Raw genomic sequence first — 21,324 nt, forward strand, 5'->3', positions numbered from 1 at the left:
CCCAGGTGAAGAGCCACGAAATCGTTCCAGGAGACCTGGTTTGCATCCGCAATTTTGACCGATCAAGCCCTCTGGAGCCCCGCTGGCATGAGCCGAAGTTAGTGTTATTAACAACGAGGACCGCCGTCAAGGTCGAGGGACGTAAAGGCTGGCTCCACGCCCATCATGTGAAGCGTTTCCATGGACTTGGCCCGGTAAAGGATTCTAAGGACTGTTTCGCGAAGGACTCTGAGAACTGCCCCGAGAACATTGACATTAAACCCCCTTTGCTAGAAAAGACTCTGCAACAGGAGTATAAAGAGAAGTTACGGTCTAGTAAGTCAGACAGCGTTTAATTGTTTAAGTCCCCCTCGGGTGAAGCGGTTAGACAGGTTCCTGACATGTATAAGATCGTAGACCCAATCAGTCAGAGAGATAGGCGGACAAAAATGAAGGAAAAATATTGCAAAAACTTACGCAGTAGATGCATAGTAACTTTGATCATTATGTTTTTTCTAAGTGTATCGATTATATGTATAAGCTTGACGCTACATGTTTTCTTTCCTCCTCTTGGTTCACACATACATTCTTCCTTCAATGACACTGTAGAGCACACATTCAGTGACCTGCCACCTCACGAACTATCCTATCGACTAGCACTGCGCAACAACACTTTCATCCGTATGTTACACCATTCTCATCAGACCAGCAATGTAACAGATTGCTGGGTATGTGGCCGACTCCCACCCTACCAGAAAATAAAGGGAGCTCTGCCTCTTTTTCCTTATCCGTTTTCACACAATGGTTCGTGCGGGGCATGGTTTGCTTTAATGTCATCACTAGACAGTAAGTCCACAGTTTCCCAGAGTGAATGGATATGGGGAGACCTGAATACAGTCATGAATAAGGCATGTTTTCCCGATAAAGATGGTCTTCCCCAAAGGAAAGGGACCGATCTAGAAAATGAAGTGTACGAATTAAGAAATGTTTCCCTTCCCTTAACCTCATGATTCTGAATGTCCAGTCCGAGACCAATACAGGTTCACCGTTTATAACAGTCTTACCAGTGAAAGGTGAATTATAAGTTAGGAAAAATGGTTCAGTGTACCTAGTACACAGTGATTGTAATACTGTGGTTGAATTCAATGATAAAGGAAAGTCTACTTTCAAAGCTTCCCGTCATTCCTATTTTATTTGTGGTCAGACAGCTTATGTACGTCTGCCCTTAGATTGGGGTGGAACGTGTTATATTGCGTTCCTACTGCCACCTGTTTTTCTAGCCCCATCCCATTATCATCGAGATTCCCAACTTATACATGTAAGACATAAGAGGGAGATTGAGTCCCCAATTGTCGATCAGACTGAGACAGCATTGGAGCAATATACAGATTTCAATAAAGGATTCTTTTTCTTCATAGGTCCCATCCAAAATAGTAAATTAATACGCAGGTTAACAAGAACACTGGAAGCAGTAGTGAACGAGACTACTTCTGCCTTAGGAAACTTGACCGAGGAGCAGTCTGCTATGAGACTTGTTGTTCTTCAGAACCGCCTTGTTCTTGACGTCATTCTGGCCGATAGGGGCGGAGCTTGTAGAGTGATCGGCTCCAGTTGTTGTGTGTTTATTCCTAATAACGCACCATCAGTGTATGGAGCAATAACAAGGCTCCATAAGATAGCTCACCAGATACACCAGAATCCAGGCACCTGGACTTGGTCCGGATGGCTCTGGAGTGTGATATCAGCCTGGGGATGGAAAGTACTGTCATTCCTAGGAGTAATACTGCTCATAGTATTCAGTTGCTGTCTCTGTCTGCAATGTGGCCCAGCGATTTGCGGCTTGTGTGCCACTGCTTGTATTCCCCGACCACGTCCACGTTCCCGTGCACGAATAACAAAAGATGAGCAAATGATGCTATATGAACAAATAGATGGTCTCATGAAAATAGATGTATCTTAAAGGGCGCAGTAGGGGACAAGGAGGGAATGAGGAAACAGAAATTTTATGTGGCCAGTGTGTCCCCCCCCTCGCACCCTATACATGTACCTATGCTCCATGTATGTCCATGTTATCGTGTAATTCCCTTCCCGTGCCTGTCACAATAATGCCTCAGCATTTCTGTCTAATGTTAGCATGTCAGTTATTAGGCCTTCCATGAATGAAACATTAATTCTGCACTGAGGCCTACGTTGCCAATGCATTTACATGATACACGTTTAAATATCGCGAACCACACGTTTTTGTGGCCCAGCCGAGCCAGGCCCTGAATTCAGGCTCCGGGCCTCTTCTGTCTCTGAAAGCTGCCGTTTAGGTATGCATCCCTGACCTCTCCCTCACTTCCTGCTCAGCCGAGAGGTGCCCAGCCTGGCCTGCCTGCCTGCCAAGATGGTATTTTGCCTACAAGTTATCTGCTCAGCCTCCGCAAAAACACATTCCAGTCTAGTGAAATAGGTAAACATTTTCCGCCTGCAGAGCATAGGGCCTAGCCTTCCTGTCTCCATGCAAGTGATTTACTGAACCCGTTGCCATAGTAGGCCCATGGCCCCCACGTAATGCACGAAGAAATATATGCACACACTAGCATTTAGTGATGAACGGCCTTTTACACGAGAGACCTTTACTTCAGACAATACATCCTCCAAACACAAGATATCAGATATGCCAAAGGTGCAGGTCGTTCTGACATCCCAGACTCCTCTACTAGTGCTAAAGTCAGCCCCCAGCTCTTCCCAGTTACACGTCAATTTCACGTCATGATCAGTTGCGCGCACATGTAGGGTAAAGGTTTCTGCTGACCCTGCAGACCTCCTCTATGCATCCACCCACCTATGACACACCTATGACTCGTCAAGTGAACACCCACGTGTACGCCTCTTTACACGCCTTCTTTTACGCCCATGTGTTCTTATCTCTCTTTTCACTTGCTCCGCCTGGAGTGTTCCGCCTACTGTATTCATTGCAATTATGTGGTTTTACTATATATAATGTGTGATGTTAATAAAACGTTAGATATCCCTTCCTGAACCTTAGTGGTGATGGAACCCGATTCTCATTGACTTGAGTCATTCGAATTAAAGCCCTTTTGACTCAGTTACCACGGACTCTGCCTCTCATTTTATGAGCTATCCTTATTGTTATTAATGTATAGAAAAATAGTCTGGGTAATTTATTTACCACAGCCTGAGTGAGAAAGACTAGCCCTGCATTTTGAACCCATGACCACCATAGTGACTCCAAGGGCTTGTTGGCTGGCCTCCTGATCAGTACCACAGAGACAGAAAAGGCTCCAATCACTTTGAAACCAGCACTTGGACTCTGTCTGCTGCGAGTCCTATCCCTAAGTGGTGCCACCCCAGTCCTGGACCCTTGGTAGTAGGCCTGAAGATGTTCTACCAATCCAGCTGGGGTCCTGTGAGCAGAAGTGACACAGATCTTGGCAACTCCGCTGCAGGATCTCGCATTGCAGTTTACAGTTTCCTTGGAACCACCGCTTCCCAACACATCCTCAATGCAGGCCTTTGCATTGCAAGCACCTTGTAGTTTGCATCCTCAACGATGACACAGAGCCTCACATTAGAGCCATGCAGCTTCCTGGGAACTGCCAGTGTTTGATGCATCCTTGATGCAAGGCTCTGCATCACAAGCTCCTCATCTATAGCATCCTAGACAATGATAAATTACTCCTCATTGCAGGACTGCAACTTCCTCTGAAGCACCGCAACACAATACATCATCGATGCGGGATCTTGAAAGGCTCTAAGAACCAGGATTTACGGTACTTTGTTCAGCTGGCCTAACTCTGTCCCCGTACATTGTGACCAGATAACCTCAGGTGGCATTTTTTTCGCCTACATTTTTTAAATTGCATATCTCAAGTTCTATTTTTTTGTCATTAGGTGTGAAATTTCTCTTAATTTAACATTTAATATCCTTATTCCAGTCCTACAAATATTCTGGAAATGTATACACTTTGGAAGAGGAGGGATCACATTTATTATTCCAAATCGATCTAACATGAATAGTGGACAATGCTTACATTTGGGAGAGTCTTACAAATGAATAAATATAGATGATACATTCAGATGAATAATTTTGGACACTTATAATAATTTTACATTTTATTTTCAACAAAATATGAATCGTTATTAAAAATCTTTTATAATAAATATAAATGTATTTATACATTAAAATAAATTATAAACATTAAATATATACAATTATTATTCATAATAAATAAAGTTGAAACCAGATGATTTTCCCAAAACACGTTTCTATTTTAACAGTCATTAACATCCCTTGTATATTAAGTACTATCCACAACCCCCCTCACCCTAAAACCCTCCAAAAAACAGAAACCTAAATTCAATTAAAAGGGTTAACACATGTACACATTGGAATATTTGATGAACAAGTGAAATCTTCAGGCATAATTTAGAAGATGATCATTATTAACTAAAATATGTTTTATAGAACATTACCCACCAACAGCCCAGTAAATCACAAAAGGCAGGATTGAAATAACAAATAGATTTGTAACATAATTTAAATTTACATAAACATGTAGATATAAAAACTATATTTAATAAGAATATCATGTTATAAAATCATAAAATATGTTGAATATATTGTACCCTCCCAACTCGCTAAAAAGCCATGCAGCCATAAAAAGTTAGAAAAGAAGTAGATAACTAATAATATTTTTAAAAATGAATATTACACAATAAATACATTAGCACTAAACAAATGAGAAATAGTCAACACTAAATATTTTAAATTAAACACTACAAAGCTAATCCTTCAAAAAGGCCACAATCAATAGCAAATATGAAAATATTATATTATAAAAACAATGTTTACATGTACACTTATAAATAAAACAATATCACAAAATTAACAAAATACAAAAATGTAAAACAATTGGTTTTTGCCTCCTTGATATTTTTATATCCACAATATTTTTACCACATTATCAAGGTACCACAACATTTTTAAGTCTAACTTTAGGACACTAGTATAGTGGGACTTCCTTATAGTCAGTAAAATGTACTGGCACAGGGCAACAGTTTCTAGTTAGTTATAATAATAACTCGTACCTTGGGAGATCCTACTGGTCACTAATATTACCTATTACGAAAAGACACCCCCTTAATCAGTGATATTAACTCACACTTCAGGGGACTCCCTTCTACTCAAGAATATTAACAGGGACCAGGGGACACAATGTTAGGAAATAATATTAATTGCCACTAAGAAACAGCCTACTGGTCAATAGTATTTGCTGGTACCCGAGGATACCTTCCTGGGTTACAAAAGTACATGGTATTGGGAGACACTATGCTAGTCTGCAATACTAACAAGTACAGAGGGACATCTTGCTGGTCAGTTATGTTAGCTGGTACCAGAGGACATCGTACTAGTAGACACTGGTGGACACCCTACTAGTCTAGTCAAGTCAGAATAATCTTTATTCATTTAATAATAAAAACTATAAAAGATACAAACATATAAATAAAAAATTAAATTTAAGACAAACAGTTACATACCAATAAGAAAAATAATAGTATTAACATTAATTAGTACCAAGGTGCACTATATGGTCAGTAATATTTATTGACACAATTGGAATGGTAGATCATGAGCGGCTTCTGTATTGGCAAGACCTCCTGTTTCTGATATTGTGCATTCCACGATAAAGCTGTGGGTGTAAGAAATGAAAAACATGAAATAGAGAAAAATCTAGTATAGAGGCAAAAGAGAAGCAAAAGAAATGTGAGGAAAAAAGGCAAAATGATTTAATGCCAGCATCATATAAGATCTCAAGCCTGTCACCCATCCATTCCATTCTATTCTATTCCATTCTCCATGTGTGAGAAGGGGCCTAGGAGCAGAAGAGGTTATTTTTTATCTGAATGATGTGTGGGATTGATCCTTCCAGAGTATGAGAATGAGAATAGAAAAAGATCAAACACCTTCTCTTTGCTGGTTGAAGCAAGAGATTATAATCCCATCTAGCTAAGTAGAATGCAGTGGGAAAGAACGATGAAAGGAATGCTCTGTCACAAATCAAAATTTTAATAAATATGCCATTTCCAGTATAAACCAATAAAAAGAAAACTATTGAGCTATGAACAAAGGCATATAGTTTAGTTTAGTTTATTCGGTCAATAGCATGCTCATTTACATCAGCATAAATCACAACCATTAAAAATTCATGACAGCATAAAATGTCAAATTTACAGTAAGATAGAGTTTTGCATCTCTCCATCAGTTTAAAAATGTATAACATTTTAAAATTATGTATAAAGTTAAAAGAGGAGAATTCCACATCTATATTAAGTCTAGAATGTAAGAGTTCAAAATTTCTAAGCCCCAATAATCCACTAAAAACGGGTTGCTTACATGGTCATTTATGTTTCTCAGAGTTATTTTTTATCATTTTTAATCTCGTCCACCAGGCATGAAGCAAGTATCTCGAAATTGTAAATACATGCCACCTTGTATTATCAGACCTAAAAATACGTAAGGCTTCAGTGGGACATGAAAAAGACAACAAATGACAGGCAAGAATTATCCAGATTTTCCTAAGACTAGCATAGGCAGGACAAAAAAAAATGTTCTAGGGTCTCAAGAAAGGAGTGACAGGACGGGCATGAAGATGTAACAGAGTCATTTATTTACAGTGTTACAAAGGACAAAGATCATGGTAGGTGTGATGTAAACAGCTACTGTATGAAAGTAAAACAAAGTTAAGAGAGGAAGAAGTAGGAAGTTTGCAGAAGGGACCATCACAAAACATATAGATAGAAAGATGAGAAGCAGGACTGAATGAAGTGACACTGGAGAAACTGTGAAGATGTGACAATAAAAGAGGTATCAAAAGAAAAAAAATGACTAGTGATGAAGAGAAATATTATTTATATAAAGCATAATCATTTCTTTGGATAACTTATGTCCTAGTTTCTTGGTGAACCTAATAAATGATTCGGATGATGACTACATGGACTGAGACCTTTGGGTTAAAAATGTATCCTACATTAGCATTGAGCAAGACACTAAGATGACAAAAAAATGTTGTCTTTCAGCTTAAAAATATTTCTCGACCAGGTATTTATTGGCTCACAGGACATAACATAGGATTTTGTATGGTTAATTCTCAGCTTCAGACCTTGCATTAAATTATTAAAACCATCTAAAAATGCTTGTAATCCATTTGCTGTACGAACTATTACCACTGAGTTGTCCACGTGAAAAAAAGTACAGTAATTAGGCACAAACCAATTTTAGGGACGTCAGGTGTGCAATAGGTTAAAAAGGTATCCAGTATACAACCCTGTCTGACACCCAGACGAACTTGAATGGGGTGCATTTGGTCTCCATTTTTGGTATAACGTACCTGCTTATTGGTCTCTCTGTGAAGGCTTTTTAAAATGGGCAATATGGCTGAGTCAACATCCTTTTACCCCATGATAATCCATAGGGTATCTCTGTCCAGAATTAGAGCAGTGTTGAGGCCCTCCTTATGGGTATGTGGATGTTGTGCCATATCCTGTGTGCATATACTGAAAAGGTCAATGATAATTTTTTTGTTCTTTACACCTTTTAGGCTGTGGTCTGATAGTGTCCTGGTTGTGGGTGTGCGGAGAGCCACCAGATATGATGTGCTTGTAAATGATTCAGCTACTCTGGAAGATGGTGTGGTGTCGGCTGGCATGGGGAGTGTAACATACAGAAGATCAGGTAGCCGAGGTTTGTATGTTGAAAGATGGTATTTATTCCAATTATAAGTACACAAATAGAGAACCCCACCAGGAGCAATATGATCTCTGCTCAGCCCGTTCAAGCCCGTTCATCAACTGACATTCATGCAACATTGGAGCATTCCACATTTTATACCCACACTCACAGGCTGAGAAGCACTCTACAGGGAGCCAATGGAGCTCTATTGTTTTGGGCGTGATGCGATCATATTTCTTCACTCACTGATTAAGCAGTGAAGCAGATTGTTGGATGCCCCTAAAGGTTGCCAGTGAAGAATCTCCGGGGCTATGGAGTAAGGCATTATCACCATTCACATGTAGGAGTATATGTGAGAGTAATCGATCTGAAGTCGATTTCTGAAAAAACTGTTTAAATGTCTTTAGAAGAGAAGTCTGGTACCAGGCAATCTTTGTTTTTTGGCAGTTTGCTCCTTGAAGGTAAGCTTAGTCTCCAGGATTCATCCAAGTGACTTGGCATTTGGTGAGAGTTGGGGTCCGAAGAAGTCAATGTTCATATCATTGAGTCAGTTTTGTACTGTATATTGTTTATTGTTCTTGGCAAAATAACACAAATTCTGTCTTGCTTGGGTTGAGTTTCAGTTAGTCGTTGGACATCCAAGTATGGATGATATGCAAGCAGTGTTGAGGCACTGCCTGTCCGCAAGAGTAGAGACTTTCAAGTAAAGTTGTGTATTGGTGAATCTTGATGGTGTTATCTGTGTGTTATCTAAGTGACTCCATTTAAAAGATGAAGATAACAGGACACTAAGTGGAACCCTGAGGGGACTCCGCATGTAAATTGGGATGTTTTAAGAACTGGTGGTGCCCATATGAACACACTGGTGTTGGTTTGGAAAGTTATGAAGAGAGCCAGTGATTGACATTGTTGGTGAATCACATTCATTACAATAGAGTGTGCATGAGGGTGAGATGGTCAATTTGTTCTGTTCTAATCTAGGACCCCGATCAATATTGTGACCTTATGCCCCTATACGGTTATAATCCATCCATACCCCTATAATGGCATAAACGATCAGAGCCATATTTCAGAAACTCGTCTCTGGCATAAACGGTCAGAGCCATATTTCAGAACCTCGCCTCTACAGCTCATTAGTAGATGACACAGCAGAAGCCACTATCTTAGATTCCTAGATTACACTCCGAGTTCTTCAACAAGATAAAACCCCCAGCAACCGGGGAAATCCCCACCTGCTTTGTTTTTATTAGTAATAGAACTCTAATGAGCACTGTAAGAATGACCAGTTCCGAGTGACATCTTTATTGACGTCTTATGACCAAAAACTTACGTCAAACAAGGCACCTTTCAGGTATAAATATTACCAACGTTGCCTTAGGCGATGCGATGGTGTGGTGAATACAGAAGCAGAACAGCTGTCCCTTGCAGAGCCCAACAGATGCGAGAAGCCCACGGACGCTGCCCCTCCTCCTCCTTGACGCGCTGAGAAAGACGCTGTCTTTTCTCCTGCCGAGAAAATCCAGCTCCGGCGTTTCCAGCCTACCCTTGCGGGTGACTAGAATATCGAGTCCTGAAAGGCGATACCAGCCCTCCAACATTCTATTCCAGAGGTATGGTGTTGACTAAACCCTTAGAGAGAATTCTTGAAGCAAACTCTTGGCAAAACCAACTTAACTAAACTGCTACTTACTTACTCCCTCCCAAGTATTAGGCTTAGGTCAGGTACACTGGGGTAGGCGTAGTTAGAAGCACCAGTTGAGTACGTTAGTCAAATGTATATATGAATGTATATATTTTATTCATTTTAACCATTGTATGGCTAAGAAACCATATCAATGCTTTTACAGTATTATTTCGCAATCCTCCTTTTACTGTACGCACTTTTTATAATAACAAGTCTTGCAATTGTGGCAATTCATTTCTCTTGCATGAGAAGAAAGACTGTTCAATAAATAATACCTTTTATTGAAAACGCCCGTCTCTCTATTCTCTGCATATTGGTGAAAGTAATCTGCACAACTGACTGAGTGAAATAGCTGTCTATTGTTTCACACGACTCTAGAGATTGACTCTTATTCTAAGGAGCAAAGTTGTCATGTTTATGCGGTTGTTGGAAAACTGAATCCCTTCTTGTCTGTACCAGGGAAGCTGATCACTTCCTATTCAGTCAAGAAAGTTTCCAGTGACCTCTGAGCTAGTTGGTACAAACCCAATTAAGTTTAGCATAGTCAGTAGAGACCTGGAAGACCGCACTTCTACGTCTACACTGCTGGTTATGTTATTCCAATGCGCAGGGCCTATAGGGAAAATAGGAACTACACTACAAACTGTATAAATGGAAATGGAGAGGTATATCTGGAGACAGGGGTCATCTTCATCAATGCTCAAGAGGGCATCCTCTAATGTGTGTAAGGTGGTGGCTTTCAAGAAGTACAGTATTTCAGCCAGATCTGGGAGACAGCGCTTTCAAGGTTGACTATTGCAGAATTATTCAGGAAGGAGAGGGTGCGAGAGATGAAGACTGCTTGTTATCGTCTATGTGCTGTCCATTGGTATTTTGTCAGTGAAGAAGAGGTTGATGGCATTGAGCTTTATTGTTGAGTTAGGAATGGGTCGGTCAGGCAGTGGTTTGATCCAGTCTTGTGCTTCTCCAGTATTTTCATAACTTTCTTTAATGCTTCGTTATGCGTATCAGTGGATTTTCCTTCTATCAGTATGTCATCTTTAAAGCATAGTACTTGACCCATCCCATCAAAAAAAGATTTTGTTACTCTTTCAAAGACAGCTGAGGCTAAGGTCAATCTAAATGGCATTCTGCAATGACAGAATGCTCTCATCTGGCTCATGAATTAAGTTAATGTTCTTGTAGGTTAACCTGGTGGCATACTTCTAACACTGAACATGTTTCCTTCTCCCATTACACTCAATATATCTGATATATTAGGGAGGGACTGTCTATCCACCCATACACTTTTGAGTTGCCCACAAAAGTCGATACCTAGACATAATTTCTCTCCCTCCGTGTGTGACCATACATGGATGTCAACCACTCAGAGGACTAAATGAGCCCAATGATGTTCTCTGCCTAACATATATCCAATTCCCTTTGTATTAGTCCTTTCAGTGAGTGGGATATAGGTCTGACCTTGTGTACAATACGTATAACATTATTCTTCACCATGATTTCTTGTGAGAATCCCAAAAGTAGTATCAATGTTTTTCTCAGAACACTCTAGGAAACATGTTTACTATTTTTTCTTTGATTGGTTCTAGTACCACTGATGGTTCTGTTAATGTATTTTTGGTGTCACCAACCAAACTAATCAGGTCAATTACCAATTAATTAAGCATGACCAAACACCCCTCTCTTTCTGTATTTTAGCTTCATCCCCTTTATTCCTGTTTTCTTATTTTTCCTGTCCGCATCATGCAGGTCTAAAGTCAGATTGACTCAGGTCTAGTATTTTTTTTCTTAGTTTTTTATCAAAAATATTTATTGATAATAAGGCGTATAAACTCCCTGAGTTAGCCAGCATCCTTAACATTGTACCCTCACTTCCATATTGCATTGATATTTTTCTAGCTTTTCAAAACTTTCTCTCTTCATTTCCACTACTGTATATGTCTCCTCAGCTTCGTTTCCTCCAGTGTCTCTTCTTGCCCTTGCAGTTTACCTAATGAAAGTACTATCTATTGAATATAAGTGCCATCCTCTTCCTTGAATCCTTCCGTTTGTTCTGAAAACGTTCACAAATAGGCCTCTTTTTCAACAATTCATGCAAATCACTTTCATGGCTCTGCCCATCAAACTGGACCTTCTGTGTCCCAGGGCACTAAACTGGCCGCACTTTATTGGTCTCTAAATTGCCTCTTCTAAGGTAGGATATTTTGTTAGTAACTTTTCTTTTATTGTTTGTGTAGCTAGCTGTACCCTCATTGATGAATTACTGAAGCTCACAAGATATCAATGTTATGCTGAAAGCTGCTTCTTATCATACAATATCTTCTTGTACTTTTTGCACTTCAAAATAAACCTTATGTTTTGCAAACACTTTGTTCACCCTAGAAGTATAGTCTTCTTCTAACATTTGTTGTGACATATCATATGCATCTCCTATTCCGAGAGATGTTTCAGAAAGGTCTTCATACAATTTTCCACCATCAGCACATCCAATGATGTAGTAATACTACCTGCTTTTTTACTAGACCAAACCTATCTCCTCTGGCAGCTACAATGTGACTTACAAATATGTTTTCCAGGGAACAAGTGGATTATATGGGGAAGGAAGAAATATAGAAGGTAGTGGCATACTTTCTTCAACCAAACCTAACCCTAAATAACTATCTAACACAATCAGTCACAATAACTCTAACACTGAAACTAAAATAACTAGCTACCAAAAAAATCAAAAATAATTGTCAATCTTGCATTTTCTTTGTGTTAGGAAATTACTGTACATAATTTGTATAGTTGTATGTTGAGTCCTCTAGTCGTTTTTCTCTCTTTATTGTGATTCGACGCTTCCTGATTGTCTTTCCTCTAGCTTGTGTGAAAAACTGCACGATTACCAGTTGCAGTGACTGGCTGTCCAGTCATGTATTTTTCAAGTATGCTTGGTTACTTATTGTTCATGGGTGGCTTTTTTTTTTCTACATTCATGTGCCAGGGTCTCTTATGTCTTTGAACCAGAGCCACGAGGGGCAACTTTTTCCTTGGATGACTCCCGGTTTAGGTGTCACTTCCTACGAGCATGGTCATGTCTTTTAACCTCAAACATAATTTGTCTCCTTCCCTTATTGAATGGCTTCAGGTGAGGGCTCTCGTGTTTGAGAAGCCCCATCCAACTTTGTTTTATTGCGTCCTTTCTCACTGAGCAACCTTCCCCTGTCTTCTCAATTGTGCAGGTCAAGTCACTTTCTCCTCTGCTTGCGCTCATCCAAATTCGTTTTTTTGTGCCTTTTCCCATTGTCACGATTCAGAAAAGGGGGTGGTGATGGACAGAGTATCTGAATTAAGCAGAACACTCCTACCCAGTCCAAAGATCAGGGCTTGATCCATCACCGTTTTTTAGCTCACTGCACCATCCCAGCTCAGAACCTGGCTACATGCAAATTAGTCTGTCCCTGGCCCAGTGCATCATGGGAACAGGGCAGACCAAACTACCAAGCCAATTCTTTTACTGGAAAGGAAAACAAGCTTCCGGGGACCGGTTTCTGGCATTACAGCCGTGTTCAGCCCGGCTTGCTTGAATCCTGATGGTGCAGTGAGCAAGGGACTCACATCTGAGTATACCCTTCCACGCTTATGATGGACAAAACGATTCAGAAGAGGGGGTGGTGATGGACAGAGTATCTGAATTAAGCAGAACACTCCTACCCAGCCCAAAGATCAGGACTTGATCCATCACCGTTTTTTAGCTCACTGCACCATCCCAGCTCAGAACCTGGCTACATGCAAATTAGTCTGTCCCTGGCCCAGTGCATCATGGGAACAGGGCAGACCAAACTACCAAGCCAATTCTTTTACTGGAAAGGAAAACAAGCTTCCGGGGACCGGTTTCTGGCATTTCAGCCGTCTTCGGCCCAGCTTGCTTGAATCCTGATGGTTCAGTGAGCAAGGGACTCACATCTGAGTATACCCTTCCACGCTTATGGTGGACAAAACGATTCAGAAAAGGGGGTGGTGATGGACAGAGTATCTGAATTAAGCAGAACAATCCTACCCAGTCCAAAGATCAGGGCTTGATCCATCACCGTTTTTTAGCTCACTGCACCATCCCAGCTCAGAACCTGGCTACATGCAAATTAGTCTGTCCCTGGCCCAGTGCATCATGGGAACAGGGCAGACCAAACTACCAAGCCAATTCTTTTACTGGAAAGGAAAACACGCTTCCGGGGACCGGTTTCTGGTATTACAGCCGTCTTCGGCCCCGCTTGCTTGAATCCTGATGGTGCAGTGAGCAAGGGACTCACATCTGAGTATACCCTTCCACGCTTATGGTGGACAAAACGATTCAGAAAAGGGGGTGGTGATGGACAGAGTATCTGAATTAAGCAGAACACTCCTACCCAGTCCAAAGATCAGGGCTTGATCCATCACCGTTTTTTAGCTCACTGCACCATCCCAGCTCAGAACCTGGCTACATGCAAATTAGTCTGTCCCTGGCCAAGTGCATCATGGGAACAGGGCAGACCAAACTACCAAGCCAATTCTTTTACTGGAAAGGAAAACAAGCTTCCGGGGACCGGTTTCTGGCATTACAGCCGTCTTCGGCCCGGCTTGCTTGAATCCTGATGGTGCAGTGAGCAAGGGACTCACATCTGAGTATACCCTTCCACGCTTATGGTCGACAAAACGATTCAGAAAAGGGGGTGGTGATGGACAGAGTATCTGAATTAAGCAGAACACTCCTACCCAGTCCAAAGATCAGGGCTTGATCCATCACCGTTTTTTAGCTCACTGCACCATCCCAGCTCAGAACCTGGCTACATGCAAATTAGTCTGTCCCTGGCCCAGTGCATCATGGGAACAGGAGAGACCAAACTACCAAGCCAATTCTTTTACTGGAAAGGAAAACAAGCTTCCGGGGACCGGTTTCTGGCATTACAGCCGTTTTCGGCCCGGCTTGCTTGAATCCTGATGGCGCAGTGAGCAAGGGACTCATGTCTGAGCATACCCTTCCACGCTTATGGTGTACAAAACTATTCAGAAAAGGGAGTGGTGATGGACAGAGTATCTGAATTAAGCAGAACGCTCCTACCCAGTCAACAGATCAGGGCTTGACCGTCAGCTAAATCACCTAGCTCGGAGCTGCTTTAACTAGGATCCACACCATCAACATTCGACTTTTATGATTTATGGCCAATTGCCAGAATTCCACAATCTCTAGAACATGACTCTACACCGTAGTAAAGGGAGGTATGCCACAAAACCTTACGTTTTTGATTAGGGTGGTTAGCCTACTTATTTATTATACAAATGAGTTCTATTGTTTAGTGAGTGGGGTATAATAAACCCAGATTATTAGGTTGCGGAAAACAGTTCCCTCCAGTTGGGTAGGGGTGGAAGTGGGGGTGTAGGTGAACATATGCTGGTCTCAGCTTTCTCTGGGAGCCTGTGAATTGATTAGTTTTGTTTATTCTCCTTCCCATTTTGGCACTTTTAGGGCATCTATGCTTAAATTACTGGCTTGGAGTTTAGTGAGGGTATTTTATTACAAGGTACTTGACAGGATAAATGATGGGTTTGCGTCTGGTAAATGAGCGACAGTGCGTTTTATGCTTGCTGACTGAGGTTCTATTAACACTGTAGCTCTTATTCTAAATTAAAACATGTTTAAAAACAGCAGGGTGTTCCTAGACAGAAGAGCTGGTTACGGGATAGCAGCGCTGCAATAAAGTATAAAGTACTGCCTCATTAAATGCACATCAGCCCAGCTGAGAGGCCTTGTACTGTCCCACTTAACATAAACTAGCAATGCTAACAAATGTCCATGGTCTAAACAATTAAAGTACAACAGTCCAGACAAGAAATGCAATTAGTGCCCCATTAACACTGTAGCATACCTGCTGAGAATTACTGATGGACGAAATGCAGAATAAATCAAACATTCTCGCCCCCAATCACATATATAGGATAAGTCCATCATTTTTGCATGCCACCCGTTCCAGTTTAGACCCAACCATATGCAAATCAGTCTTGACCCTTCTCCCAATGAGAACGGTCCAGCCTAAACTGCCTGGTCCGATGAGGAATGATACCCTGAAACCCGTCCCAGGGTGCTTGTTTCTAGTCCAGTGAGTACCTGGTTGACAGTTCGGGCTAGACTATACACGGTGGGAGTAGGGTTAAGACTGATTTGCATATGGCTAGGTCTACACTGGAACTGTGTAGGGTGCAAACAAAAAATCAGATCTGTGACTGGTGGTGAATGTTTTATTTATTCTGCACTCCGTCCATCACTGTTCTTTTTGCATTTGTCTCCCAAGTGAGAAGTATATGTCATTGGTCCTGTGCTCGCTATGCCACCAGAGTCAAGCCATTCTGACTAATGAGGGTTATTTCTCTGAATCCGGTCCAAGGATGGTTGTTTCTGGTCCAGTGAGGACCTGGCCTGGCAGTTCGGGCTGGACTGTTCCCAGTGGGAGCAGGATCAAGACTCAATTGGGTATGGCTTAGTCTAAACTGGAACGGCAAGGCGTGCAGAAAACAATGGATTCAACCCAGATCTGTGACTGGGGGTGAAAGTTTAATTTATTTTACAATCCTTCCTCATCTGTTCTTTTTTGCATTTGTCACCTTAAGTGGGAAGGGTATGCCCAGACGTGGTCCAGTGTGGGCTACGCTAAAAGATTTAATGTAGCCTAGCTGATATGGGGTGATACTCCTAAAACGGTCTCAGGATGCAAGTTTCTGGTCCAGGGAGGATCTGGACTGGCAGTTCAGGTTGGGAGCAGGGTAAAGAATGATTTGGATATTGCTTGGTCTAAACTGGAACAGTGTGGTCTTCAAAAAAATGATGGATTTAACCCAGATATGTGACTGGGTTGAATGTTTGATTTAGTCTGCATTCCGTCCATCACTGTTCTTTTTGCATTTGTCTCCTTTAGTGGGGAGTGTATGTCCAGATGTGGGCCCAGTGCTCGCAACGCCACCTGATTCAAGCTAGCCTGGTTAATGAGGGGGTGATACCCCAAAACTGGTCCCAGGATGCTTGTGTTGTTCCAGGGAGCACCTGGCCTGGCTGTTCCGGCTGTACTGTTCTCATTGGAAGAAGGGTCAAGACTGATTTACATATGACTGGGTGTAAACTGGAATGATGGCATGGTGTGCAAAAAAAATATGGATTTAACCCAGATCTGTGGCGGGGTGAATGTTTGATTTATTCTGCATTTTGTCCATCATCTGTTCTTTTTGCATCAACCATTTTGTCAGCTACAACTTCTTCTCATGAATGCTTCTTTATATTTATCCCAGCCAACATTTTCAGTGTAAAAATACAGTTGCACTGGCTATGTTTATGCTTTCTAAGCAATGGTCCTACATATTCAATAGCATTTGTAGTCTGTAACAGTGTTTCCTGGAATAAGCATCATGACTAGAACAAAATGATTTATGCAGCCTGTACCATCAGTTGTATATTCACCTGTCTTTAAGTAGCATAAGGAAGTAATTGCTAGACTCAAGGAGAAAGCAATTGGAAGCAGTGGACCTAATGAGGTCATTTGTTTCGTTTCTGAGAAGGCCAGTGTTGGACCAGAGACTGGCCCTTCCTATCTCTCTGCTCCAGACATTCTCTGGCTATCACTCTATTTCCCTATGTCTCCTTGTACAACTTTCTGATTCTCCTTCACTGCCAGCAGCAACAAGGTCTGTTGAAAGCTGTTAAGATCGAAAGTAGCCTTCTTGCAAGTATTGAAAATAATTAACAATTATATTTAATTTTGCATCAAACCACCCCTTGCATTTCCTAAGTCATTAAATGGAAACTCTTCACTCCGGTGGAGTCCTTGAAATATATTCTTAACCATAAGTCTCCAAAGTGTAATCATTTCAGATGTTGCCAGCCATATAAAGAGTTTTTCTAAGTTGTGTTCAGGTCACATTCATGCACTCATGGATTTGGAAACTTTCTCATGTAGTAGAAGTAAGCAGAATAAACACAATCTCATCACAGAAATGTTTGCATTTGGATAGTTCTAATAATTGAGAATTCCAACTCATATCTCTTTCACCTTTTTCAGATTAGCTTTGCTGCCTCAGTCCCTTTTCTGAGTGACAAGATCCAGTTCCCCTCTTTCCTGAGGACCACGCCTAGTGATGTTGACCAGGCCTATGGGTTGGCCAGGCTGGTGATTTATTTTGGATGGACATGGGTTGGGATCCTGGCAGAAGAAAGTGATTATGGTTTACAGGGGAGCCAGGTCTTCTACAACCAGCTTCAAGAGGCAGGGTACTGTGTGGCGTACTACAAGTTGCTCCCTATGACAACCTCCAGGAATGTAATTAACAACATAGTAGAAACTGTCAGGACCTCTACTGCAAATGTTGTCATGATTTTTGCAACAGTTTCTTTCCTTGCCCCTGTCATGGATGCTTTGGCCAGAGATGGAGTTCGAGGTAAAGTCTGGCTAGCCAGTGATGGCTGGACCATCATCCACACTATTCTCAAAGAACCATATCACAAGAGCACCTTAGAAGGCACCATTGGATTCTCCCCTAAAACTGGCAAGATTCCAGGCCTCAATGATTTCCTCTTTCGGGTCCACCCCTTCAGCGCTCCTGGGGATATTTTCATTAAGGCTTTCTGGGAAGAGGTGTTTGATTGTCAGTGGGATGGCCCAAGCAAAAACAAAACAACTATAGATCCCTGGCTCAGAAAACCTTATTGCACAGGAACAGAGGATTTGAAATTGCTCAGTGCCACTTTCTACAGTGCAGATCAGCTTTGGGCTGCGTTAAATGTATATAATGCTGTCTATGCCATTGCACATGCTGTGCATGCCATGCAACCCTGCCAAGTTAAAGAAGGTTCCGATGTGAGCAGAAATATGTGCAATTTGCAACCATGGAAGGTAAGAATTAGACATTAACATATTAATAGTAGTGGTGTTTTATATGATCCATCAAAGTTTTGCTGTTGACAGATGGAATGCATGTAAACATTCCTAGTGGTTGTATGACAGTATATGAAGACAAATAATGTAAACATACCCAAATAGCGAAAAAATATAGAAAAGCCAAACATCAATAAAAACAAGGAAATATAACAATTACAAAAAAAATAACGCCTGAAAATTGTTGACATAGTTCTATAAAAAACTTACACTAATATATATATATATATATATATATATATATATATATATATATATATATATATATATATATATATATATATATATATATATATATATATATATATATAAATAAATTGTTTTCACCTCCTCTGAGATTGCCGGGACACCATGACAGCGGTGCAAAGGGCAGGATCAGAGGTTGTCCTGCATACATAAAAGTTTTACAGCAAAAAACACGTTCTGCAAATGCACTCCGCTCTGATAAAAATATCACATCCACGTAGAGTTGCAAGTAAGAATTAATTTATTCCAGCATGTTCAAAATTGAGAGATGGAAAAAACCCAACGCGTTTCAGTGATCACCTCGCCTTGATCACGGCGAGGTGATCGCTGAAACGCGTTGGGTTTTTTCCATCTCTCAATTTTGAACATGCTGGAATAAATTAATCTACATTGAAGACTGAGTGGATATATAAAATAAAAATCTGGATGGAGGATTTAGTAGCAGTGTGCTTGACTGTTTACTTGACTAATTTATAGTGTCTCACTAAATATATTGGATAGTGACTAAACTGTGTGAATATCTAGATCACTTTGTCAGTTGTTGTGTAAACTGCTGCACCAGTTGGTTACTAGCTATGTGAAAGTCTATATTAGTTATTGATTAGTTAACCGAGTATTTGTATGAGAGTGTGAATGTGTTTGTGGTTCGGTGGGGGGTGTGTGACTGCCCAAAGATGTGTGAATAGTTGATTCAGTAGATATATGAGGTTAAGACTACATGTTATAACAGTTGTTTGGGTGAGTGAATATCTTTATGGGTGTGGTGATGAGCAAATATATCTCTCAATGCTACATGTCCAACAAACTAGAAAAATAAAAGGCATGTATGTGACAGTTGTTGTATATAAATAAGTATACATAAGACTCAGTGATTGTATGAGTGACTGTATGGATAACTGTATACTTGTAATAGTGATTTTATAACAGAGTAAGGGCCTCATTATGATGGAGGATTTTCCGCCTCCTCCGGGCCGGGGGAAGCCACCTCCGGCCCGGAGGAGGCAGAAAATCCTCTGCGGACTCACCAAAGACCCACCGCCGCATTACGATGGCTGGTGGGTCTTGGTTACTGTCCTCTGCTTTTCCGCCACGGTCAGATTACAACCGCGGCGGAAAAGCTCTCATTTGACTGGCAGTGTCTATCAGACACCGCCAGCCAAATTAGGAAGCATTTGTAAACATGCTTTTCTGCGGCGGTTTTTCCGCCGTGGAAAAGCATGTGTACTTTTGATTTTGGGGGCCAGTTGCGGGCCCCCAGGGTGTTGGCGGGTGGGGGGTGCACATGGGGGGTACCTATGGTACCCCCCAGCATTTACTTGCACAAAGCGCCAGGCACCGCGCAGTGCCTGCCGCTTAGTGCATGTAAATGTTAAACATGCACTTTTAACATTGCGGCGGGTGCTGCTTGAAGCAGCACCCGCCGCAATGTTAAATATCCAGGATGTGACCGCCAGGGTGGCGGTCACATCCTAATCACACATGAAGGAACGCCGCAGCCCATGCGGACGTTCCCTCATCCTCTGGGGTCGCGGACGGACGCAAGTCCGTCCGCGATCCTAATGAGGCCCTGAGTATGAGTTACTATCTATATGAATAAATGAAGTAATATTTGCATAAGTGTGTAGCTGAGTAAATGTAACTATGATCCATTGTTTGCATAAGTGAGTAGGATGACTGCATAAGTGAATAGGATGTCTGCTGGTGTGTAATGTCAATATAGGTGTATAAGTATATTTGATAGTGTTCTATTGATCATTGAAAGCATGTATGAGTGAATCTATAAGTAAGTGATTAGATGTGTGTGTAGATCTAGGAATCACTGAGTGGGTTTTTAGAAACTTGCATTGATGTGTCATTGGATTCAAATATGGTATTTTGTATTTTACAGTGAGTGATAAAAGGTTATACTAGTGTATGATGAGGTGTATCTGATTATCACGTGGATGATGTCATCAGTGATGTCATTTGAGATGTCATCAGTGATGTCACTGACCATGTCATGAATGATGTAATATGTGGCATCATCAGCAGTGGACTGCGGGCACGTGAGGTATAGTTAACAGAACTAACTATAACTGAGGAATTTCAATGGTTTTGTACGAGTGAAATGTCTTGCTAACTATAACAGCCCTGAAACCTATGGTTTTTTCAGTGAATTTCTAAGGTTTTTAAAATGCTAATTCCTAACTATAACATGTCTAAAACCTATTGTTTTTTCAGGGAATTTCGAAGGTTTTTGTAAATGATAATTTTTAAATGTAATAATAGTTAAATGTATTTTTTATACTGATTTTCTACAGTATTATAACTGTTTATTTTTACATATTTCATTTTTTAAATTACATTATATATTTTTTATATAAATGGAAGTCATTTTTTTTAAAATATTGAAACTGAAATATTGTTTTTTTGTTGAATGTATAAGTGCTGAACTATAAGTGTGTTAGTTAGGTGACTACATGCATAGTGGATAGGGGTTTGAAGCAGTCCATGTGCTAAGGTCTGGCTCAGTGCATGACTACTTGGGTACTGACTGAATGATTAGAGTACTGCAAGGAAAGTGCCTGGGTGAATTTATAAGTGTTTGGATTTTGGTGCTGTGAATGGATTAGTATATGATGCTAAATGGGCCACTAGAGGAGTGCAAGGGGAGTGACAAGGTGTTTGCTGGAAGTGTATGAGAACTGACTGGGGAATTGAAGGTGTGAAAGACAAGTGTGTAGGTGGTTAGAGGACTGCATGCATAG

Source organism: Lissotriton vulgaris, chromosome 7 (genome assembly GCF_964263255.1).
Source record: "Lissotriton vulgaris chromosome 7, aLisVul1.2, whole genome shotgun sequence".
Lineage (NCBI taxonomy): Eukaryota > Metazoa > Chordata > Amphibia > Caudata > Salamandridae > Lissotriton > Lissotriton vulgaris.